The 26,740-nt window shown below is 37.4% G+C and overlaps 1 protein-coding gene across 4 annotated transcripts in view; it reads right to left on the reverse strand.

Annotated features, from left to right (window-relative positions):
- SLC38A4 (solute carrier family 38 member 4) overlaps positions 1-22,602 on the reverse strand; it is a 69,108-nt gene extending 46,506 nt beyond the window's left edge. For 2 of the 4 annotated variants that reach the window (XR_013400669.1, XM_015151528.3), the window contains exon 1: positions 22,439-22,602. The gene's annotated coding sequence lies outside the window, so the exon portion shown is untranslated. The remainder of the gene's footprint in view (positions 1-22,438) is intronic. The other 2 variants (XM_015151527.3, XM_015151529.3) reach the window with 2 other exon arrangements.
- Positions 22,603-26,740: the final 4,138 nt, after the last annotated feature.

Consider the following 26,740-nt stretch of genomic DNA (forward strand, 5'->3'; position numbering starts at 1 on the left):
GGGACAGCAGCAGAGGGCAGACTTTGGGCAGATGGTATATTTAGGTTTGGGATGGAATCAAGTATGTTTAGATGTAATCAAGTATGTTTATAAGTAATCTCTTTTCTTGTTTACCTTGATTAATATTAGACTATGCCTTGTGTATAATAGGTATTATATAAACACTGAATGAATGAAAATCTTTATTACAGGCACTGATTCAATTTGTGCATTCAAAATCTTTCTTTAAAACTTATGTATGAGGTTGCAGCGAGAGACATTCTAATATTCAGTTGAAGGGTTCTGCTATGTATTAAAATGCAGTAGTTTCTTCTTAGCCTCAGAACCAATTGTGAAACAGTCAATATTCATGCTATATGCAAGGACCCATTAGTTGCTTTAGAGAGAGCTGCCTTACTTCAATATTAAGCAGTAATTACAAATGTTGTGTTCAAATAAATTAGGACATAGGGAAATTATAGTTAAAATAAGTTTTAAATGGTGAGATAGAAAAATCTAATAATAATAAGGTCCCTATGTTGTTTTGAAGATTATGTTGTTCTCACTCATAAGTGGGAGCTGAACAATGAGAATACATGGACATAGGGAGGAGAACATCACACACCGGTGCCTGTCGAGGGATAGGGGACTAGGGGAGGGATAATTACATTAGGAGAAATACCTAATGTAGGTGACAGGTTGATGGGTGTGGCAAACCACCATGGCATGTGTATACCTATGTAACAAAACTGCACATTCTCCACATGTACTCCAGAACTTAAAGTATAATATAAATAATAAATAAATAAATAAATAAATAAAATAAAAATTATGTACACAACATATAAAATAGATGCAAAGAGAAATCGTGTATATCAAAATGTTAATCGTGGTTATTTCCAAAATGTGGAAATGTAGATAGTGTTTAGTTTATTTCATCTATATTAGCCGGCTAACCTTTAAAAAATACGGATTACTTTTATTATCAAAAAAGAATAAACAGAATTAGAAACAAAAGTAACAAAACAAAGAGTTCCTATTGTAGGTTTTTCAACAATTGTTAATCAAATTTTGGGCATTAGCCACTAGCTAAATCTCTATTTTGGGGTACTTAACCAGCAAACAATCAACTCCCTTAAAAAGTCTTTGATTCTGAATGGGCATTTGTGAGCTATTTAGAATCTAGATAAAATTATACATCTCCAGTTTGTTCTGAAAGAATGGAAAAAAATCGATTGTTTTTTCCCCATCTGCAAGAGATATTCTAAATAGATCTCAAAATATTGTTGAGAAAAATGGGCATATAATATGTAACAGGATGCACAAAATGTCCATGGCATCTGAGGGGTAGGAGAAGTGTGGTACCCAACTCAGCTTGCGAGGGGCAGAGAAGCTTCTGGAGGAAGTGACAGCTGGGCTAAAGCCGAAAGAACAAATAGAAGGTTGGCAGGAGAAATGCGATGGGGAGCAGACTGCAGGCAGAGCAGATAGCACAAGCAAAGGCAAGGAGGCAAGAAGCAGTTCCTGGCAGCTGGGTGTTTCTGAAAGAATGGAAAACACCACTGGAAAGGTCACTGCAGGGATCACAGAGGGCTGTGGATACCATGTCTTTTCTTTGTTATGTTTAATTCATATGAGTTCATAAAAGAAGTCCAGCTCAGCAGCTCCACATAGAGCTCGAGATTTCAGATATTTGAAGAAAATGTGTTTTGTTGAAATTGTGATAATAAAGGTTACGACTAACAGTGAAAACCACCCGGGTAGCATGAGGCAAATCCTTCCTACGTTGCATCCCTAGAGAGTTTATGTGGACCTGGGCTTCTGCTTTGTGTTTGGACCATCAGGATTGTTGTATTAGGCTAAGAACAGAAAAGCTTAGGTTCATGAAGTATTTTGTTTCAAATGATGTAAACTATGTCAAAAAATAGTTAATTGCAAGTTTTATAGGAGTTGAATCTTTAACTATAGAAATCCTGACTCTTCCTTCCTAGATATTTGAAGTTGATTTTTTAAGTTAGACTCTAAAATTCCACATATTTCAATTTGTCTTAATTATTTTAAAATCTACTTAGGTGAAGATCAATACTTGTTAATTATATATGAGCAATTTTCCAGTAATATTAATATCTTAATTTGCAAGCATTTATATTCCTTAATTATTTCTTAATAGGGTCTTGTATAGTGTCAAAAGTAACAATTGAAAGATTGATTCGTGCTTATTTGGATGGGTAGTCTGATTTTTACATGTGAATAAGACAATCTTACTGACTTAAATAGTTTTGCTTGCATCTTTTCTTTCTCTTTAAATTAAAGGCTGATGGCATTTCATTTGATGTTTACTTAAGACTTTCACCATTAGCTTTTCTGAGGAATCCTGAGAGGAGCTTCACTGTTTTTGTCTTGAAACTTTCTGTTTATCCCTTTTTATCTACATGAGAAGTCTTCTGACACCCGATTGAAAGTCTTCTCTTGTTCTGAACAATGTTCTCTTCTGTTATGCTAACACTCAGTGCTGGACTTTGATTCAGAAGATCTGGGTTCTAATTCTGACTCCATTAATTACTAGCTGTACTATCAACAACTTGGTAAACTCTATGAGCTTTTTCTCATTTATAAAATAGTACATAGTTCCTAGGGTGACAACAGAACTATTGGTGGCAGCAGATAAAATGTACACATTTTTTTTATTTTAGTAAATTAAAACAAGGAATTTTACAAACCTAAAGTAAACTATAAACATGACTGGAGTTCAAACTAGCCAAATTTCTTTCTCCCTGTGGAACTCTTTTTTGCCATTGTTTGGATTAAAAACCTTAGCAATGTCAGTAAGTAGTAACTACACTTAAAAAGAGGTCAGAGAAATATCAAAGTGGTCATCCAAAAGAAATGTTGGACATAAAATTCTGACATGTTGATATGAAATCTCAATTCTGAATGTTTCAATTTCACTAATTCCCCTTGCAAAATTTTCACCAAATGTGAATTGGAATGAGCTGTCTTTAGTATTTTTTTAAATTCCCTTTCCCGTTTTTAATCAATTAGTCAATTAACCAATTATTCCATCAGTGAGTAATCTTTGAATATCTATTATGCACCCAGAATGGTTGACATCAGTGTCTCCATGTCTTTTGGCTTTCCTTCTGCCTCCTCACATTGGCCCCGTTTTATTCTGACAGACCATAAGCCTTAAGATAACCCGGGCGCTTTACAGCTGAGCTGATATTCACAAGAGTTCTGTTGACATATACATATGCATATTAATTTATTAATTATATCTTATATAAACAAAGACATCTGCATACCTATATCTGTGTCTGTATTTATATTTATTACAAAGCGCAGTCCTTTATTTTCTGTTCAGATGAGCTCAGCTTTCATCCTGTGTTCAGATGCTATGTTCCTCTTAGTTCGCTATTGTTTTCTCACTGTAATTCCAAACTCTTTTTCTCAAATATGATCTGCCCAGTGAAATGGAGAACACATTGACTCTGGAGTTCAAACTCAAGGACTCGGATCCAATCGCCACTCTGCCGCCTAGGAGCTGAGAGACTTTAGATAAGTCAAGTTAACCCCTTCCTCCTTTGTGTTGCTTGTGCCTCTTGCAAGCCTCACTGTTGAGCTTAAGTGCTGCACTGTAAAACGTTTGTTTACATGTCTGCCCTTCTTGACTCTGAAGTCTTCAAACACAGACACTGTGTCTTATTCAGCACAGCACAGAGTTAAATAGTACAGATTCTGGAGCCCCACTGCCTAGACTTAAATCTGACTTCTGTCTTTTATCCTTTTATCCTGTCTGGGCAAGTTATTTGCCATTTCTGTGCCTCAGTTTCCTCATCTACAAGAAGGAAATAATAATAGTGCCTACCGCACACTGCTGTTATGACGATTAAGTAAGTTAATATTTGTAGGGCATTGAGAAGAGCATCTGGCACACAGTGAACATTTGTGAGTATTTGTTATATATGCATATTTAAAGAATTGTCTCCATCTTCAATACCTAATATGATATCTACTTAATAAGTCTTTTTTGAATAAGTAAAGTCATGCAAATATTCTGGAACTCAGTTTTCTCTTTAATACTGGGTCTAATGGAAACTTAGACAAGGTTACTGTGAGGGTTAAATGAGGTATTGGACATATAGCATTATAAACATACAAGGTATTTCTATTGTTCTTTGTTTACAAAAGTGAAACGACATTAGCAAAATTGATTATAGAATTAAATTAGCTTCAACACTTTTTCCTTTGAAAGTGTATTGTTACTGTGTATTAGACTATTATTTCACTTGTTATACTATTGATTAGCACTGTGGAAAAGGTGAAAAATGTGAGGTTTTGACTCTGACCCCTGGAATCTCAGAAAACAACCTCGTAACAAGGCACAGTTTGCAATATGTGTTTGTTTAATATTAACCAACCTGTGAAGCTGAACAGCCCCATGGTACATATTTACCCCTGAACCTGTCATCAGAGCCAGTGTTTAAACATGCAAGTGTACTAGCAGATTTTAGGGGGTTGGCTGGCTTTGCTTTGGGTTAATCTTTTTTGTGAGACTGATAAAATATGAAGACCAAAGATGTACCATGACACACTTTCCAAATGCCAAAGTAAGTGACCTACATTTCACTTACACTGTACCATTTGATGTTGCTGAGCATTTTAGTACTAATTGCCAAAACAGCTAGCCACACAGTTTTGGTCTAATCACATTCAGTAGAACCAAATATAAGACACTTTTAATCATTATGAATCAGTGTATGGATTAACTGGCAGCACGAATGGATGACTGGCTCTCTTTGAGGCAGTTTCTTGATCAAACAAGACCACATACTTGTCTTGGGATAAGATACATGGGAATCTCCCATCTTTACATCTCTTAAATTCAAGGCAGTCTTGCAAGCATGCATACATGCTACTTCTCATTAATTTGAGGTTAACCTGGCTAAGAGTGCTTAGAATTTGAGTTGTAGACTAAAAGGTTGTGGTGTCAAATACTTTATTGGGTCCAGTTTCACTCATTCTTTGATATTTAGAAATGAGGAGTTTTATTCATTTCAGTGTGCAGAAATAGATCATGTACCATGGCTTTGTGGCACATGAGTTTTCACCTAAAACGCTTAAGAAACAATTTTCTTCCAAAGCTTTGCATTATCTCATGTAATCACAGTTATTCTATGTTATGGCTGCTAAAATTATTTGGGAATAATTGAATAGAAGATCTATATGAGATAGTATACTGTATTAACCAGATTTTTGGTCAAAATTACTTTTCAAGGATTAAAAATGGCTAAAAGATATATACACACACACACACACACACACACACACACACACACACACATAGAGAGAGAGAGAGAGAGAGAATATGAATCATATTGAGATGGCCTTCCTTTTATTTCTTAGGTAGATTGGTAAATTAAGACCATTTTCTGCTTGTTATTCAACTCCTCCCTCTCTTCCTCTCTTCCATCCCTCCCTTTCTTCCTTTTTTATTTTTGCACAGAGCAGTAGCTTAGTAAAGAAGGCATGTGTCTTCTTTATTTACTTTTCTTCAATGAGATAATTTACAACCTTAGAACATGGCCTGGGATAGAGTAAGAGCTAAATACATATTAGTTGCTGTTGTTGTTGGCTGTATGTTTTTAAATCAGTGGGCTCCATAAAATAGCCTAGGCACACAATATGTTTATGGGAATCTATTCATAAAATAATCTATAAGCAGTAGATTATTTTGAATTCAACATAATAATCAATATTAAATAACTAAACTCCAATTCAAAAATTTAATTCTGTATTTCTTGGCTGAAAATCAGATGACAAATTTAATTCATAGGCCTCCTGGCAAACATTTCAGGAATGGTTCCCAATTTTTGTTATTAATAATATTAATAGGTACCCAAGAGAGATGGCATCCTTTAGTGGGTTCCTTAAAATATCCAGCCACTTGGGCATTAGCATTCCTTGTCTTGTGTTAACTTGTTAAGGAGTTAACATTTCACACATAGGAGGCCCTGAAAAAATATATATTCAAAGAGAAAGGCTGACATGGTCTTAATTCTTCCAGCACTGCTGCAACATCTGTTAACTGTGGTCTGACATTTAATAAAATATATGGATTTGCCATAGCAACGTCTGCAACACAAAGCATATATGTGTTTCTAAGATAAGGAGAACTTTTTCTTTTAAAGAAACATACAAAAATCTGTTAGTGATAGGTACCATTGAGATATTCTGCAAAACAGAAATATGTATAGCAGCAATATTTTAATATGAGACCATAGAATACTTCTAAACCTTTTACTTAGAAAATGTCTAAGTTACTTGTTACTATTATTTTACAAAAGGAATCTTAAAGGGTGATATTTAGATGCATAATATTGACTCTGGCGAAAAAAACACAAAACCATACATGTAAGAATTTGGGGTCATGACTGTCACTTTGGACAAAGCATAATACATAAATATAATGTCTTTATTTTATTTTGCCTGACACTTTCTGTATGTCTGAAGTATAATTTGTGAAAAGTGAACCTCAAAAAACTTTAAAAAACAGACAAACAAAAAACATTCTGTACCTATTTCTAAACTATATGTGTAAAATGTTACTTCAATTTTTATAGATATAAAAATATGGGCAGCTTATTAGGCCTTCTTTTGGCCTCAATCAGCATATTTGGTGGCCTAAACCCTGTAGTGAATTTGAAGCCTACCACGCTTAACTATTTCCCCACTTTCCCTATTTAGAAGGTGTGCACTCATTTATTTTTTTCTCAGTTAATTCTAGTGGAGAATAAAGGAGTAATAAAAATGAATTCACATGGACTATTGAACAGTTTTCTAATTTTTTTTGCAAAACAAAATAGTTATAATGGTAGAAACTCAGAAACATATGCATATATATTAGTCTTACTGAGAGAATTACAAAGGGACACCAAATAGGCTTTTAATTTCAATTCTGATCCAAAAATTTAGAAAGTAACCATATAGAAAGCAACAATCCAGAGGTACTGGGAGATCTTGGCATAGAATAACCTCTTACCCAGTTGAGGGAATCAAATTCCTGAAAAGTCCATGACCGGAAAATTTCAGGTTGAGTAGCTTAATAGCTTAAAGGGAAGATATGGTTTACACAGTTGGGGCCAGGCTTGTGTATATCTGTAAAACATTTTCACACAAATAGAAGTTTAAAAAAAAATAACCAATGATATTTTTACATAGTTTTAAGTGACAATAATAAATAAAATTAAATTTTGAGTTATCACCTTTTGCTCACTAAAAAAGTTTCTAGAGTGGTTCTGTACAAGAGTTCCAACAACTGCAAACTCATACTACTTTGTTGTAGATAAACACATACCAGGGGACATGTTTGGCCTTTTTCTATCAAGACATCCAATGCCTTTTTGATTTTATGGATTAGAGGAATTATCTCCTGCTTGCTAACCCCAGTGTTGATCCAGGAACAGGACTCACTTAGATGCTTGACAAGGAGAAACTTCTGATAACTTTAATTGACCTAATTGACCTACTAGGTCTAGATGAGTAGATATTTCTCAAACTTGTTCCTCTGCCTCTCAAAGCAGAGGTTTTTAACCTGGTGCACGAAAACGATATCACAAGGCACAAATTGCCAACCCTTCTTGCACTTATTGTTGCTGCCTCCCCTCAAACCAAAACCCAGTTCTAAGGCCTTACCTGAAGCCCCAGGAGCCTCTTATGTCTTCTAAGTCTTTAGACAAAAGGATCTCCTCTCACTGTGCTTCCATTTATATTCCCTTTCTATCATTGAGCCCCTGGTCCTTACTCTTTTTCTCTTATTCTCAATCAGACTGACTGGGATTTGCATATATGATGTTAAATTCATGCAACTTCATAAAAGACACATTGAAGCAAATTCATACTATGATTTTTGCATAGCTGATTGCAGTTAAAATTAATTCCTTTTGGTAAAATTACTTAGATATACTAATAAAGTAATAGAAAATTATTATTAACAAAGGTTATATGTTCTTTAAAAATATTTTCTAGTATAGGTGAATAGTGTAAGCATAAAGTGTTAAATTCTCTTATTTTTTCAAGAGTTGAATATAATAGAGAGAAATAATACTAAAGTGAGAAGATGACAGACTTTTGTAAAAGTTTTCTTTTGACTTTCGCCTTGGGAAAATAAGACCTGCATGTTCATCTGTCATTGTAGTAGGGAGATCATGTAAGTGTGACCTTCATAATCCATGCTAGCATTTGTTTCTTATGAGATAATCCAGTGGTTTGTGTCTTGCTGTCTCTCGTCTTCTGGGAGTATTCTGTAAACTACTGGTAAGTTACTGGGGCATGTCAATGAGCTCTGCCACACTAGAGTCTTAAGAGAAGCAGCTTAGACAAAACCTATGAACCACTTCTATATGAGTCATATTTTCATTCATTCCAAACCAGTTCCCTGTTTTATTTAAATGTTATTTATATGCTGATTATTTTAGCTAGATCAGATTTGCAGAATGAGAAAAGCAAGTAAATTGTTCCTTAAACATGATTTTTTCATGATCCTTGGCAAAAGTATTATAATCTAGACCCCAAAATGAAATGTCTGATTACTTAGTTTTGGTAATATAGTACAACTCATTTTTACTTCTTTATTATGGGAAAAAATTTAAATTTAAACATAAGTAGATGGAATAATATAAGGAACCCTCAGCTGGCATTATCTAATATCAACTGTGGCCAGTCATTGCATCTAAACCACTGTGCCCCCTCTCCCATTATTTTAAGGTAAATCCCAGATACATAATTGCGTAACAAATATTTCTATGTATATCAGTAATCGAAAAATACTTTTAAAATGTAGCCATGTGAGACAATTTTAAAAATCAAAACAACACCTAGTGTTTACTGGTTATATCTTGCAGTCTTACAGAAAGCTGAGCAAGTGCCTCTGGGTGAGTAGATGAGCACACATTTTGAAACCTGGCTGAAAGGACACTCCAAAAAGGCTAAGTTCTTTCAGGAAGAAATGTTAGGTAAATCATGGGTATTAAAGTGAAATTGATCAAAATTAGGCAACATATAGCCTGGAGGATCCTCAGGGCAACAGAAAAAGAAATGACAAGTTGCAATTTAAAAAAAAGGGGAATCAATTTTATGTGGGTTAGACTGAAGAAGGCAGGATTTTGGAGTTTGAGAATGACATTTTAAAAGTCATGTAAATCAACACAATTCAGAATATGGGTAATTCTGTAGGACAAATAACTAGATTTCATCATCAAATAAATTGCAAGATGTGGAAAAAAAGACCTGAGAGGTTATTGACTCTAAGGACTGAAAGAGACTTAAAAGACTTAACAACCAATGAGAGTGGGAACCCTGTTTGGATTCTGATTCAAACTAAGTGGAGGGAGGGAGGGAGAGAGAGAGAGAGAGAGAAAGAATATGAGAAATAAATGAACACTGCATGAATACTGATAATATTAAGAAAATGTTGGTTTGATGAATATGGTAATTACCCAGATTTGATCATTACACATTATATATATGTATCAATATATCACTCTGTACCAATTATTAAATACCAATTAAAAATTAAAATAAGAAAATAAATGTTGGTTATATTTAAGATGTGATGATATTTTAGTTATTCTTAAAGACTTATCTTCTTGAGATACATAGTGATCATTCATGGATCAGATTATATGATGACTTAGATCGGCTTGGAAATAATTTAGTAGTGATTGTGGTGGGGCAGCAGAGCACAAAAGATATGAGTATAGATAAACTACAACAGACAAGTATTGATTATTGTTGAAACCAAGTGAAGCTGGAGATTCATTACACTATTCTCTGTACTTGGGAATGTTGAAAACTTTCCCAATTGAAAAGATTCGTGTAAATTTCCTAGTTTGGAAATACCAAACATAGTTTTCTTGGTAGTTCCCCCAGAATTTGAAGAAAGAAGACACTATAAATTCCTTCAGTCAACCGGAAGTATTAATTAACTAGCACTTTTGAGTTATGCCATTATAGATGAAGTTTATAGTGATGACTCTGAAACATTGAAAAGTTAAATTATGTGCAATAAAATTTTGATTTTAAAGTGGGCCTCATGTGTTGTTTTAACAGCTTTATTGAGGTATGACTGACAAATCATACATACTTAATGTATACAATGATAAGTTTGGACATGTCTATACACCTGTGAAACTGTCACCATGATCAATGTAATAGACATATCCATCACCTCCAAAAGTTTCTTTGTGTCCTTTTGTTTACTTTTGTTTGTGGTAAGAACACTTAACATGAAATCTACTCTACTAACAACACTTTAGTGCCTAATGATAGGCATTATGCTATACAGCCAATCTCTAGAACTAACCCATCTTGCATAACTGAAACTTTATGCCAATTTAACTGCAACTCTGCATTCCCCACTTCTTCCAGCCCCTGGTAACCACCAGTCTATTTTCTGCTTCTGAGTTGGACTACTCTAGCTGCTTCATATTAAGTGGAGTCGTGCAGGATTCGTCCTTCTGTGACTGGCTTATTTCACTTAGCACATTGTTCTCTAGGTTCATCCATGTTGTCACAAATAGCAGGATTTCCTTCTTTATCAAGGCTGAGTAATATTTCATTTTATGGATACACCACATTTTCTTTATCTATTCATCTGTCAGTGGACATTTGGGTTGTTTCAATAACTCGGCTATTGTGAATAGCGCAGCAATGAACATGGGAGTGCAAGTATCGCTCTGAGATTTTGATTTCAATTATTTTGGATATATACCCAGAAAGTGGGATTGTTGGATCATATTGTTGGTTCTATTTTTAATTTTTTTAGGAAACTCCATACTGTTTTCCATATTGCCTGTACTAATTTATATCCACACCAACAGTGTACAAGAGTTCCCTTTTCTCCACATGCTTGCTAACATTTGCTATCTTTTGTGTTTTTGATGATAGCCATACTAATGTGTGTGTGGTGATATTTCATTGTGATTTTAATTTGCATTTCTTTATGACTACTGATGTTGAGCATCTTTTCATATATGTGTTGGTCATTTGTATGTCTTTTTGAATAAATGTCTATTCAAGTCCTTTGATCCTTTTTTAAAATCATGTTATTTGTTATGCAGGTCTGTTCCTTATATATTTTGGATATTCAATTCGTCAGACACATGGTTTGCAAATACTTTCTCCCATTCCATAGGTTGCCTTTTCATCCTATTGATTATTTCCTTTGCTGTGCAGAAGCCTTTTAGTTTGATGTAGTATTGTGTGTCTATTTTTGCTTTGTTGCCTGTGCTTTTGGTGTCATATCCAGTAAATCACTACTAAGACCAATGTTAAAAAGATTTTCCCTATATTTTCTTCTAGGAGTTTTATGGTTTCCAGTCTTACATTCAAGTTTTTAATCCATTTTTAGTTTTTTGTTGTTTGTTTAAGATGTAAGATAAAGATGAAGAGGCCTTCTTTTCCCTATTGTGTGCTCTTGGGACCCTTGTTGAAGATCAGTTGACCATATATGTGTGGGCTTAATTCCAGGCTCTCTATGCCATTCTATTGATCTATCACTCTCTTTATACCAATACCATACTGCTTTTGTTGTTTTGTTTTTTTTTTGGTACCATATTGTTTCAGTTACTATAGCTTTGTAATGTATTTTGAAGTCAGGAAGTATGATGGCTCCAGCTTTGTTCTTTCATAAAATCACTTTGGCTATTTTGAGTCTTTCATGGTTCCATATAAATTTTACAATTATTTTTCCTATTTCTGTAAAAAAATGCCATTGGGATTTTGATGAGGACAGCATTGAATTTGTTGCTCACCATGGATAGTATGGGCATTTTAACAATGTTAAGTCTTCCATTCCATTAACCCAAGATGTGTTTCCATTTATTTGCTGCTTTAATTTCTTTCATTGACCTTTTATAGTTTTCAGTATACAGGACTTTTACCTCTTTAATTACATTCATTCCTAAGTATTTTATTATTTTTGATGTTACTATAAATGTGATTGTTTTGTTAATTTCCTTTCAGAATAGTTCATTGTCAACATATAGAAATCTAACTGATTTTGTATGTTGATTTTGTGTCCTGCAACTTTACTGAATTTGCTTACTAGATTCAAGAGTTTATTGTGGAGTCTTTAGGATTCTTCTACGTGTAAGATCATGAAATGTATGCATACGAAATGTGCATGTATGCACCACACCCCTTAATTAGTTTTTTTGACATCTTTGGGAGGGTGTTATTTTGACACACATGTATACATAGGGTTCCAATCACTTAACAAAGGGTAATTATTTAAGATACAGTCACAGGAATAGAATAAAGCTAGAATCTCTTACCAAAAATAAAATCTGCCAAACATACATATTTTTATGAGACCTAAGAAGGGAAAACTCCTATTTGTGTCTATCTCAGCGAGTGGGCAACTGGAGATTCTCTCTTCCTAGTTGATAGGCGTAAAGCCTACCCCTTCTTATGACAGCAATTAGGGTTGAGAGACAACTTACTCAAAGACCAAAGCTAATAAGGTCCTGGCATGATGACTGAACCAAAACTCACAACCCACTGTCTAACTTCTGAGCCCAGCTGCTAAGACAGTCCATTACCATTGGGTACCTACTTTATGTTGAACATGATTCATAAGATAGGATCCTTGTCTCCAAGACCTGTGGAACCGAACTGGAGAGCTGGGGCAAATAGAGTAGATTTTGTGTAGGAAGAATGGTGTGACTTCAGAGACAGAAGACTGGATTCCAGGCAGGGGACATGGGATCAGAAGTTTGACCTTGGTAACACCAAACAAGAGTCTACTTCAGCTCAAATAGAATGTTTGTGTAGAGTTTGGTTGAGGTTGATCTTAACTACCAGGTTAAGAAGTTTGAACTTTAAGGAATTTTGGTATAAAGAATAATGGAAAGCATTATATTTGGTTTAATTATTCAATGTGGACACCATGATAATATTATGAAATCGTTTTAAAGTAATTATGCAACATATGCAGTTTAACATATAGTTTAAAAGTAATTATACAATGCACATAAGGCATTTCTAGTTTACTTTTCTTTCAAAAACTGTATTACTTCTCTTCAAAGAAAAAGCTTTAAAAAAAATTAGAAAACAGCCCTCCCATCCCCCTGTAAAAAACAATGCCTGCAATGTTGAGAATTATAGTAAACATATTTACATGTCTTATCACACCTTCCTAATGACTGTCATCATTAGTCAAATAAGTAAGCAGTTTAAGAGTGGTATACAAAATTCAGTAGGTCTTTTGTTTGGTCTTGTGACTTACAGAGAAGTGTTCATTCCCTCAAGATTATAGGATTAAATTATCTGCCCTGCCCAGACACAGAGGAGATATGACCCAGAAGAACAGCCTGCAAAGTGATGTGAGGTATTTAATGTTTACTTAAAATAAAACACATTATGAAGACAACACAAATGATTCTATTCCATTTCAAAAGACTCAGAAAAGCAGATCGGCCTATAAAAAGAGTTATACATTATTTTAGCTATGATGTTTCTTCATGTTGAGACTTTGGAACCACCATTGCCAGCTACACTCCATCCTTTCCCAAGATTTAGGACAAGGAATATGTTTCTGGTAACAGAAATCATTAAAATGGAGTCTCAGGGCAGTGCATTCAGTTAAACTCAAATCTAGTCAGGGCTCCAGACTGAGTGTTTCATTCTGTGAACTGACAATATGTCTCTGAAATTCCAGAATGTGAAATTCTGAAACCTCAAAGGGATGTTTACAAATACTTTCAGATAGTAGTGGATATTTTGTTCTCTCCTGTCTTTGGAGGTGGGTGGAGTTCTCCAATGGGTTCTGGCTGAAGGGAGGGATTTAGCCTAAGTCTTCCAGGTACTATTCAGAAGTGATGCATTTCCCTTGGCTAGTTACAGCCTCCAGTTTCCAGGTTTCTCATGCTTGTGAGCATGCAGACAAAGAATAACATTTCATTTTAAAACCTGACTTGAAGGGACCTCTGGGAGGCCTCCTCCCAGCAGCAGATGAGGTGGAGGTCAGAGGAGTGTAACACTGACAGTCTCTGAACCTGAACATCTGCCTTTGATAGTTGCCCTTGGGCTAAAGGTGCTGTTTTGGGCTCTAGGTGACCCCTGTCAAACCCAAGAGCTACTCACTGTCATTTCCAGCCATGCCTCTTTCTCTCAGTTGGCAGTATGTGTCTGAGCATAGATTGGCAGGGAACTTCCAATTGCAGAGGCATTGTTTTGATTCATTTCAAGAACTCTGAAATGTCTTAACTAAGGTAAAGTCACAGATTACTGTACGGCTGTAGAAATTTTAAAAGGTACTAGATTTTATACCTTATTGTCTAACTACGTACTTTTTTTCTGTCCTGTTCCTTTTCTCCTTTCCAATCCTCCAGTGTTTTAAATGAAGATGGAGTGTATACATCCTTTTGCCCTAACACACACAAATGTCATTTTGAAAATAAAAATATTCACATTTGTCCTCATACTTCTCTCCTCTCCAAGTGCCCTCCAGTACCTCCTCAATCCCACTGAATTTCCAAGTTTCACGGATTTAAAAAGCAAAGGAAAAAGTGCAGCACTAGATAGAGTCAAACAACTGGAATACTACTCAGCATGAAAAACGACCAAACTATCCATCTACTAAATAACTTGCATGGATCTCAAGAACATCAAGCTGAGTGAAAAAAGAAAAAACTCAGTCTCAAAAAGATCACAGGCAGTATGATTCCATTTCCATAACAGTTTCAGAACGATGAAAATATAGAGATGGAAAACAAGTGGTTGCCAGGGGTAGCGAGGAGGAGGTGGAGATAATGTTAACGAGGTGGAACAAGGGACATCTCGTGGAAGATACTGGTGGGAGTTCTGCATCTTGACTGGCCTATAGTGGGTCAGATTGCACAAATCCACATATGTGGCAAAATGACATAGAAACTATACACACATTATTCCAGTGTCAGCTTCCTGGGTTTAATATTGTACTAAAGTGTGTCAGATGTAACCACTGGAGGAAACCAGGTGAAAGGTTTAGGTGGTCTCTCTGTGCAACTGGATGCAAATCTATAATTACTTTAATATACAAAGTTTAAATATATATATTATATATATTTACATATATTCTTTATAGATGCCTCTGTACAGAAAGAATAATGAAATATAGCATAGTGGCACATGCCAAAAATGTGTCAGATACTTTTTTTAAAGCATACTGTTACTAAAGAATTAGTAAAGTTTTGCTTCAAAAGATAAGAAGGAATAAAACAGTAATGACTGTATTCTCAGGACTGCAATAAAATAACTCTGTTTCCCAGTGTTCTCAACCTTTGGATTGCTTTTCAGGCATTCACAAAGCAAGGTTGGAAACACGAACGCTTTTAGTTAGATCACTTTAACAATAGAGGTCAGTTTGGTCATACGGTTTTAAAGAATATTCTGCATCCATGAAACACATTCCTCCCATTTGGAAAAATTTCGGAAACAAGACTATAGCCTAAATAGCACCATTTGGCATGCACGAAACGCTTCTTAAAAGCAAGGACTGCCACAGCCTCTCTTCTTAATGAATCCCTCCCACCTGCTTGGTTTTTCAGTGCTTTGCAGTATGTCTTTTTCTCTTTCTCCCTCCACCTTCGTCTCACCCGCTCTCCTGGTCCCTGTAACCAAGTTGCCACGCAAAAGCAGCAAGCAAACCTGTGTGAGTGAGGTGTCCCGAGGCGGCAGCCTCCCGCGGTCCTCCGTGCACGCCACCACCCGGCTCATGCTCCAGGCGCTGCGCACACCCCAGTGGCCTCCCAGGACGTGTGGTCACTGGAGAGCTCCCAGCCACGCCTCTAGATGCTGCTGGGCGGCCTGCAGGAGTACCAACACTGCAGACAGAACAGCGACCCATCCCTCTGTAAGCCAAAGTTGCCTGTTGATAAATTGCATCTTTTTTCTTTTTCTTCTTTTTTTTTTTTTTTTTTTTTTTTTTTTTTTTTTTTTTTTTTTTTTTGAGACGGAGTCTCGCTGTGTCTCCCTGGCTGGAGTGCAGTGGCGTGATCTTGGCTCACTGCAAGCTCCGCCTCCCGGGTTCACGCCATTCTCCCGCCTCAGCCTCCCAAGTAGCTGAGACTACAGGCGCCCGCCACCACGCCCGGCTAGTTTTTTCTTCTTTAACATTTTTATAGTACCGCGAGTGTACCCAGTGTTATTAAATTGTGCCAAAACAAAAAGCAAAGTCCCTGCCCTTAGGAGTGTGCAGTGTAAAATGAACAAATGACACAAGGCAAAATGACAGGACGAACATAGGGTGGGTAGAAAGAGTTATAAATGAAAGGGAAGGTAGAATCAATACGACTTTCACTGGACCAAAAATGGAAAGGCTATTAGGGCCCCAAATCCTCATAGCAGATTATAGAAATGAAGAATTGCAATAATATCTATAGTAGCAATCCTACTTTATTGAGCCTTTATGTGCCATGCAGTATCATCATCACAATAATTCTATACCATAGCTGCTATTTTTAGAAGTGTCAGATATGATTCTAAATGTTTTACAAATATTCACTCATGTGATCCTCCTAAAATCCCTGTGATGTAGGAACTATTGTTTTCCCCATTTCAGAGATGAGTGAAGCAGTAAGGTGGACTGACTTGCTCAAGGTAACTCAGGTGAAAAGGGGGAGAGTCAAAATTGGAAGCCAGGAAGTTGGATGATAGAATCAAGATCTGAGCCCAGGAAGCCCAATTTTATAATGGTATTAGGATTCGTATCCACATTGCCTTGCCTACCAAGCTCATACTCTTAATCATGTGCAACCATGCAAATTAAATAAACAATTTAAAATTATTTATATTGACTATAAACAATACACAAAATCATTTTGCAAAGGCCTTTAATAGGTCCATGAAAAAAGTGTTTATTTGAAGAATATTTTCTGTCAAAAAACAGAGAAAGAAACAGGTTTTCCTTCCTTCCTTCATTCATTCAAAAACATGTACCAGTGTCTGTTTATACCAGGCATTGTGTGAGGCACCAGGGTGACAGTAGTGAACAAAAGAGACAAACTTAAGGGGAAACCAGGGAACTGAGATGGTAGTCATTTTAATGATGAATCCACATTAGGTTTATTGGGAGCAATAGGCGGAAATAGCCAACAAGAAATAATCATATACAGGAAACGACATTCTCTAGGCTGGACTGTCTGGCATGAGTATTATTTAGTCCTTTTTTCTGTCTCCTCTCCTTTTTCCTTTATTTTAGTTATGATAGAGGAAATCGTGCTATCACAAAACATTTCATATGGACATTTGTTAACATTTCACTTAATGCTTTGGGTGGTAGAAGTAATTGAATTCCCTTCCTAATAACATTATGACCAACAGTATTTTACAAGCATGGATATGGTAAAGAGGTATGCAGACCTCTGAGCTTGGAATAAAAATCTGGAATAATAGATCCTTACAAAACAAAAGTTGTCAAAGTCTATTATGAAAATCCAGGATCTTGACTGGCATAAACATCTACTAAAAAGATAAAAGGATAGCATTTGTTACTGTCATTCAATTCCCTACCTCACCTTTTTTAAATACGTTTTTACTTTCTGACTCAGATATAATATACAAAATGAAAAATATAGCCATTAAAAACTAAAATCAGAAGATAAATCCCCTCCACCTCTCCCCTCATAAAAGCATAGAAGAACATTTGTTTGGATTTTGTTGTATGTTTTTGTAAATTTTGTCTATGCTAAAATAGAATACGCCCTTAAGAACCAGAAAAATAATTTGGTTTCCCTTCAAATGGAAAGATAAGACTTTGTTGTTTTATCTTTCCATTTGAGCACTAGTTCTAAATCCTAACATTAAAAGCAATCAAAAAAAGCTATATGCTTTCTATTATGGGACCACAATAAAATAATAAAATATATTGCTAATTCTTGCATTCAATTACTTTGTTCTGTTAGCACAAGTAACTTTCAAAATTCAAGGGAGGGGCAGAGCTAAGGGACACTTGCAGAGAGAATATGCAAGGACCTCCATGACCACACCTCCCTCCCCAGTCTCCTCCCAAGCATTCTCTACTGACTAAGAGTATTGAACTCTCAAATTCCTGAACTGACTCCCCTCCTTATCCTTTCTCAGTCTGGTCTCTCCACTGAGAGTCCTTTCCTCACATTCTCCAATTCTTTGCCTGGCTAACTTTTATTTCTACTTCAAAACCTTGCTCAGGTACCACCTGGTCTTGAAATGTTCTCTGACCCTTTTCCTAAGTCAGGTTCTCTGGTAGAGTATTCAAATCTGATTTTTTGTTGTTGTTGTTGTTATTTGTTTGTTTGCTTGAGACGGAGTCTCGCTCTGTTGCCCAAGCTGGAATGCAATGGCATGATCTCAGCTCCCTGCAACCTCTGCCTCCTGGGTTCAAGCAATTCTCCTGCCTCAGCCTCTCGAGTAGCTGAGACTACAGGTGCATGTCACCACACCCAGCTAATTTTTGTAATTTTAGTAGAGGTGGGGTTTTACCATATTGGTCAGGCTGGTCTGGAACTCCTGACCTCAGGTGATCCATCTGCCTCAGCCTCCCAAAGTGCTGGGATTACAGGCATGAACCATGGTGCCAAGACTTTTTCCCGGTTTTTAATCATGCTGTATTGCAAATGTTTCTTTGTCTATTCTTTCCTCCAGTAGACTCATTCATTGTTCCACAAATATTTCTTGAGCACCTGGTGTTTGCCCAGCACTGTGCTAGGTGCTAGGGAGATAGGAATAAAAGAAACTCCCTAATGTAGTTTCTTGAAGATAGTAACACTTGATAATTATTTGTGGAATGAATGAGTGAAATTAGGTCATTACATACATAGTGGAAGGAAGAACTAAGACATGGAAGTGATTCTGTTTTTCCATTTCTCCCATCTCTCACACCGCATTGTGTTATGTAACACATTTCTAACACCCTTGTTTCCTTAAGTTTTTGTTCTCCTCCCTCTGGTTGTCTTTATTTTACTACTGTCTTTATTGCAACAAGCAGGAGCTTTTGCCTAGGATGAATTTGATTCTAATACCAGCATTGTTACTTACTAGCCATATGACTCTTGGCTCTTTCCTTAACCTCTTCAATTTCCTGTCTGTGAAACAGAGATAACAAATACCTATAGAATAGAATATCGTGTGAAGATTAAATGAGATTCATATTAAAGAGCTTAGTATGAAGCCTGGCTCTTAAAGCACCTTTCCTTTCATTTGTCCCTCCCCTACTTCTACCCCTTATCCTTCCCACAGGACATCATCAGGGCACTAGTGGCTTGCAAGATGATTTCAAGTGATACATGGAAGCACATTTTTTAAAACTGTGTAATTATTTTGATACATTATTGTTTTGATATATATAAAATATGTAACTAAGCCTTTGATTTTTATAGAAATCTTTGCTTTGGATATGTAAAAAATAAAGAAAGGAGGAGGATTAAGGTTCTAAAAATAGCATAAGGCAAAAAGAAAAAAAACCTGATACATAGATGCCTGAAAACACTGCAGAAATGAGCAAAGACAATGCCATATAAGAAGAAAAACATTAATCACAAAGTCCACAAGCTGTTATGTGCATTGTGATTGTCCTCACCACATGTTTGTGCTGACAAACTGACATGGAACACAGGTACACTATTCCTTTCTCAAATGTCACTTATGTAGAAAAAATCCAGTCCTGAGACTGCAAAGACTCCAGAGACTTCAGCTGCATGATCATGTCCTTAGCTTGCTTGGAATAGGATTAGTCAGTAATAGAATAAGAAGCCAGCCCCAGGTCCCTAGAAGTCACCTGTCTAGCTCCCCTCCATGATAAAGAACAAAGTGAAAGACAATTGCTCGTTTATGTTTATGAATAATTAATGCCCAAGTAGAACTTCCAAAATATTTTGTGTTCTTCACACTGTGTATCTTCATTTTCTGACCTATAAATTGGGTAAAATAATAGAATCTATCTCATAAGATTGTTATGAAAGTCAAATGTTAACATAAAGGAAGCACTTAGAAACATATGATGTAAAAGTTCCTACATATGTGTGAGCCAGAATTACCATTAATCTAGTTGAGACCAGCCTCCAGTTTGCCTCCTGTCCTAGCAGCCTCCAAAGAAAGTTATTCATCTCTTTACACCACCAATCTTCCAGCCTTTTGTTGCTTTGTGATAAAATCAGCCTGATAAAAAGCTTCCTGTCTTTGGACACTGGTATTCAGAAATATGGAAAGATCAGATATTCTTTTCAGTGTCTCTATTTTTACAGACTTCTAACCAAAACTTAGATTTTCTATATATTTATTTGTTAGAATTTGAGAGATTATCTCTCTCTGTCTGTCTGTCTCTGTCAGACGCGCGCGCGCGCGCGCGCACACACACACACACACACACACACACACACACTCTTCTTGTGTTGCACAGGAGAGAGTTCACCAATTTCAGCGACTTTTTAGGAGACTTGTTTGTAGTGGGAACAACAACAACATAAAACATGGGTTGATTTCCCCCACCTCCTGCTTGGCCCTGGAAATTGAGATCTATGTGTAAGATGCTCTCTGTACAACGTAACACAGTTTAGCCCTAATGATTATGTCACAGCTGCCCAGAAGCAAAAAAGGATGGCTATAGGATAGCTAGAAATTGGGAACAGGCCATCCACTGCTGAAGCCCTGGACTCTTCCCGCTTCCTTTAAGGTGAGAAGCTGCCTGCCCACCCGCCCCCGCCCCCACAACAAAGTGGATAACCAAACAGTAGGTCCTTTAGCCTTGGAGGATGGGGCTCCGGGCTAGGTAGAGTCTGCGGGAAGTGCCTGCCCAGATGGGCTTATTGCTCTAGGGCCACTCCTACTCCCTTCACACTGTGCATTTAAGATCTCGGCATTTACTATCTCCCTGAGACAGGTAGATATGCAGCTTTTTCTCTAAGAAATAGACAAGTGCCAACCTATCCTTCTCCAGTGTAATCTGGCCCAAGCATCTAAAGGCTCAACTAAGGACCGCGGCCCGGGAATCTCCCGGATTCACAAGTGCCCAAATTCACAAGTTTCAGAAGCGCCCGCATCACTGCCTCCTGCACTCCTCTGCAAATGCCCTGGCACACCCGCGACCACGTACCCCTGAGTTTCCTAGCTTAGTTCGCCCCTTTTCCTCCAAGTCAGCAGCCCAGTGAGCATTCCAGGGTCAGTCCTGGTGCTCACAGTAAGGGCAATCTCCCACCTCTCCCTGCTGGATCACAAAGAGGAGCTGGGACATTTGCCGTTTTCCCCCACAACCCGCACCCTGCGCTGGCCCAGAGCGCAGCGCCCACCTGTGCCACCGCTAGATGAAGAGTCCCTCACCGCTCGCTGCCTGGGCGCACGGCTGGTGTGCCGCGCTCACCACCTCTACTGGACTCAAGGGTGCTCCCGGCTCACGCTTCTCGGGGCTTCCTGCGTCCGGGTTCCCTCTCCCCCTACTCGCTTTCTTCCTTCATTCGCTCTTCTCTCAATTTTTCCTCCTGTCCTTACCCCATCAACTCTAACATTTAATCAATTCCCGGGCTCCTCCTCCCTGGGCTTCTCTTAGCTCGGTTCCAGCGACCCCGCTATCCGTCCCGGCTCGCATTTCTGCACCGCACTGCCCTTCACTCCAGCACGCAGCAGGCCCGGCGCTCCGACCGCGCGGGAAGCCCCCTTCGGAACCGCTGGCGCAGTTTTCAGACTCGCCCGCAGCCCAGAGACCAGGTGCCCACATCCAGCTCTGCTCTCGCCTTCTCCCTTGAAAGAGACTCCTTGGGGGCTCCCCAGGCCAGAGTTCCCCGCCCGGGGAATCATGCTGGTCTCTGGGGTGACCCAGCTGTCAGAGAGGACAGGTCTATTTTAAGCCTTCCACCCAGTGTCCCAGTCCTGAGGACGCGGGCGCGGGCCCAGGGACTTGGGTAACACCTTGCCAGCACGATCCCAAGCGGTGGTGGAGCCAGCTCCCCCGGCGGGAGTCCGGCCTTTCAGCCAGGCAGGCGGCGCGGCCACGGAACACAGTCTCAATACAACCAACTCGAAATCCAAGAGCCCAGGGAATCCCAGGGCGGTGGGCGGAGGTGCCCCATGCCCCAGCCCCCTGGGAATAGGCTACCTTGGCACAACCGCTTTTCCTTGAAAAGAAGTCACACATGAGCCCGCCCAATCAATCTCTTCCCTCCGTGTGCCCTAGTTTACGTTATTTCTAGTCAACCGAGTCATTAGCCTGCAATAACCCACCCAAAGCGTGACTTTTTGGAAAATAATAAGAATTAGGAACTATGAGCACGTCATGAAGAGGCCGACATCAGCCCCAGGCGATTGAGAGACCGGGCTACACACGTGTGCGTGTCCCCCGTGCATACACACAAGCACCCATCCCATAGACTGAGATCCAGCTGCAAATTTGGACATTGACGCGTCTCTAAGTCTAACAGGAAATACCAAAAAAAAAAAAAAAAATTTCACTCACCCGCCTCTTTTACTACCCTTTCCAGACCGGGATTCAGGGGAAGTGTCAGAAAGGGATGGATGGAGAGACCCTTCTTTCTTTTCTTTTCGCCTTTCTAAAAAAGAGTGGCAATTTCCATCACGTGATAGGAGCAGCATCCCCAGTGTCGCGTTTCCTGCGGACCCTCCCTTCCAGGCCAGCCACCAATCGTCAGGCGGCAACCTGAGAAGTAGTCCAAAGCATCCTCCCAGGTGGGGCCGAGATGTCCAGCTGTCCTTCAGGGGTGAAGCCTGCCCAGACCCTGCTCCCTCTTTCCTGGGTCCGGGATAACCGAGAAGATCCTGGTGTGGGTTTATTTTTCGACGGTTAGATTTCTTCCATGCGTCAAGGTTGCATTTATGGGATCTGTCCTATAAGCTAAGTACATGTGGATCTTTATTTTAAAGTCTGTAAAACAGTGTCCACGGTAGGTAACTCACTAAATTTCCTCCTGGTATGGAGGTGACAAACGTGAACTTTACATAAAGAAAAAGAAACATTTGGGGAAACAGTACAAATGAAAAACCTGTAATTCACAGTAAACATCACTTTATGCATTAAAGAAATGGGATAACTTGCTGGTGCTTAAGAGTGGGTCTTTGGTGATAATTTTTTTTTTCTAGAAATCCAGTTTAAGCATAATCCTCAGTATACATGAAGAAGGAATTAAGCTATAATAATAAATAGCACTCAAATTTCAATTCTGTTTATTAAAGTTACAACCTACCATTGTACGGAAAATTGTTTACGTTAAAACTATTTTCTAGTATTAAACCTTCTTTGTTTCAAAGAAGTCCCATGTAACAAATACGTTCACAATCCCCCATTTATTTAGTAGTGACTTGTTATTCTTTAGGGAAGGAAATTTATCCTATGGAGACCTTGACCCCACAGTGTAACTAACTCACCAGGCAACACAATTTACCTTCTGAATTCTCACACATCCAATTTGACTTTATTTAGAAGGGCAAGTCTCACTGCCTGTCCATATCATGAACACTTAGAACCTTCTCGTTTTATAGTTCCCAGTAACTGTAACACCAGCAACAACTTAGTGCTTTAAAAAAATAATATAACAGCAGAAACTCACCTGGATAATGCATAATAATCAGAAACACTAAGAACACTGCATTAATGCACACACACATACACATCAAACTGTACTAGGACCATCTGACAATACAGATTCAATAGAAGGATGATGTAACATATTTTCACTGGAGCTACAATTTTAGAACCTAAAAAAATTATATAAAAATGTTTGTTTTATAAAAACTGAGTTTCTTCTGAGCCCCCAAGCAAATATGGTAAACCTTTCTATCATAGCAAGAAGTTTACATTTTGTGGAATTAGACTATATCAGAATAGTTTTGAATTCCCTATAAGCATGTTGAAACTAGATTCTCTTCACATTATCACACTTCTCCATTGATTCTCATTTTATAAACATCTTTTATAAAGCTACTAAAATGTCAAAATTGCTAGGATTTGGAGAGAATTAGTGAGATCAAGGTAGATACACATTTCTCTTTTTCTAACCTGCAATTTAGTAAAAGCAAGACTCAGGTTTATAAGACAAAAAGCCATTCCAGAGAAGGAAGACTCAAATGAAGATAAGACCATTTGAGTCTTCTCAAGATAAGTAATTCCAAGACACAAACTGGCTTACTGTGCAACTGCTCAACTTTTAAATGGACAGCTTCTTTAATCAGTTCTTGACATCTATATCTTAGCTAGCATAGAAGAGATCAAAAGCAGTGGTTCATGGTCTAATGTAATAGAGAACTATGAGTTATGCATTTATATATGCTAATAATATTAATCAGGTGTGGGCTGAGGTTAAATGAGACTTGTATTCATCTATAAAACAATAAAATTATGGATATTATACATCAACAGAGTCTGAGAAGATCTAAAGCAATGCCTGGGTAGGATGCGACAACTGACAACTCTTTATTTTCTGTGTTACAATAAAAAATTTGAACCATTAATGGCCACATTGAATCTGCTCACCAATCCTCAAGAGTTTCTTTTAAACTTGTGTTTGAAAGGATGGGAAGCAATTCTAACCAATGACATGAGTATTCCTGAGGGCCACATTGTGAAACACATTTTGGTTTCTCCTCAGATCATTCACTGGCTGTAGAGTACATAGCTTGATTTAGAATCTCAGAGTCGCCACCTACTAGCTATAGAACCTTGGACAAGTCTCTTAAGCTCTTAGTGGCTCAGTTTCTCATCTGAAAAATACAGAATGTTTCCTGATACATTGCTTTCCTGACTTAAGAGGAAACTACAAACACAATTGTAGTTTTTATTGTGTTAAGCACTTATTGTCACATAGTGCTTATTGTCACTTAAGAGGGTACTACAAACACACTTAGTGATGGAGAAAAACAGAAGCTTATAGAACAGTTAGAAGTTACTCATCATTTTGAAAAGCTGAATTGATTGGAACTCTCTAAAATTATTTTAACACTCTGGGTTTAGGAGTGGTCATTGGTTTTGTTGTGGTTGCTTTTGTTTTAAGAAAAATCTATATTTAAAAACTTATGAAATATATTTTTCAGAACTGAAGCTAATACTTGTAGAGTTCTATGCTGCAAAAAGTTTAAAAAACACTGTTACAATTATCATGATTCCTCAAAGGTTTTATTTTTTAAATAGACGTACATATTATCTGAAGCACATGTGATAATTTAATACATTCATATAATTTGTAAAGATCAAATCAGTGTAATTGGGCTATGTATTACCTTAAATATTTGTCTTTTCTTTATACTAGAAGCATTCAAATTATTCTCTTCTAGCTATTTTGAAATACACAATCAATTATTATTGTTAACTATAGTCATCCTACTAATCTACTACATGCTAGGGCTTATTCCCTCTATTTAACTGCACTTTTATACCCACCAATCTTCTATTTTTATGAGATCCACTTTTTTAGCTCCCATATGTCACTGAGAAAATGCAATATTTGTCTTTCTGTGTATGGCTTACTTTAATTAGTATAATGACCTCCAGTTTTATCCATGTTACTGCAAATGACAGGATTTCATTCTTTTTGCAGCTGAATAATATTCCCTTGTGTATACGTTCCACATTTTCTTTATCCATTCTTCCGTCGATGGACACCTAGATTGATTCCATATTTTGGCAATTTTGAGTATTGTCACAAAAAACATGGAAGTTCAGATATGCCTTCAATATATTGATTTCCTTTCTTTTGGATATATACCCAGAAGTGGAGCTGTTGGATTATATGGTAGTTCTATTTTTAGTTTTATGAGGAACCTCCATACAGTTTTTCATAATGGCTATACTAGTTTATATTTCCACAATAGTGCATGAGGGTTCCCCTTTTTCCACTTTCTTGCCAGCATCTGTTACTTCCTATCTTTTTGATAAAAGCCATTTAAGTAGGGCGAGAGGACATCATTTTTTAAGAAAAGATTAAATGTAGTTATATATATGTTTTTCTAAGTTATTTTTTAAGTTCGGGGTACATGTGCAGGATGTGCAAGTTTGTTACATTGGTAAACGTGTGTCATGGGGGTTTGTTGTATCAATTACTTCATCACCCAAGTATTAAGCCTAGTAGCCATTAGTTATTTTTCCTGATTCTCTCCCTCATCCCACTCTTCATCCTCTGATAGGCCCCAGTGTGTGTGGTTCCCCTCTATAGGACCATATGTTCTCACAATTTAGCTCCCACTTAAAAGTGAGAACATGCAGTATTTGGTTTTCTGTTCCTGCATTGGTTTGCTAAGGCTAATGGCCACCAGCTCCATCCATGTCACTGCAAAGGACATGATCTCATTCTTTTTTATGGCTGCATAGTGCTTATTGTCATTTTGATTTGTATTTCTCTGATGATTAGTGATATTGAGCATTTTTTCATATGCCTGTCGGCCATTTGTATGTCTTCTTTTGAAAATTTTCTATTTAGACCCTTTGCTCATTTTTAAATTTTAGGGGTTTTTTTTTTGTTGTTGTGTTGTTTACTATTGAGTTATTTGAGCTTCTTGCATACTCTGGTTATTAATTCCTTGTCAGAAGGATAGTTTGCAAATATTTTCTCCCATTCTGTGAGTTTTCTCTTCCCTTTGTTGATTCGTTGTTGCTGTTTGCCATGCAGAACCTTTTAGCTTGATATAATCTCGTTTGCCTATTTTGGCTTTTGTTGCCTGTGCTTTTTCGGTCTTGCACAAAAACTCTTCGTCCAGACTGATGTCTTGGAGAATTTACCCCATTGTTTTCTTCTAGTAGTTTCATAGTTTC

The sequence above is a fragment of the Macaca mulatta genome, chromosome 11, assembly GCF_049350105.2.
Source record: "Macaca mulatta isolate MMU2019108-1 chromosome 11, T2T-MMU8v2.0, whole genome shotgun sequence".
Taxonomy (NCBI): Eukaryota; Metazoa; Chordata; class Mammalia; order Primates; family Cercopithecidae; genus Macaca; species Macaca mulatta.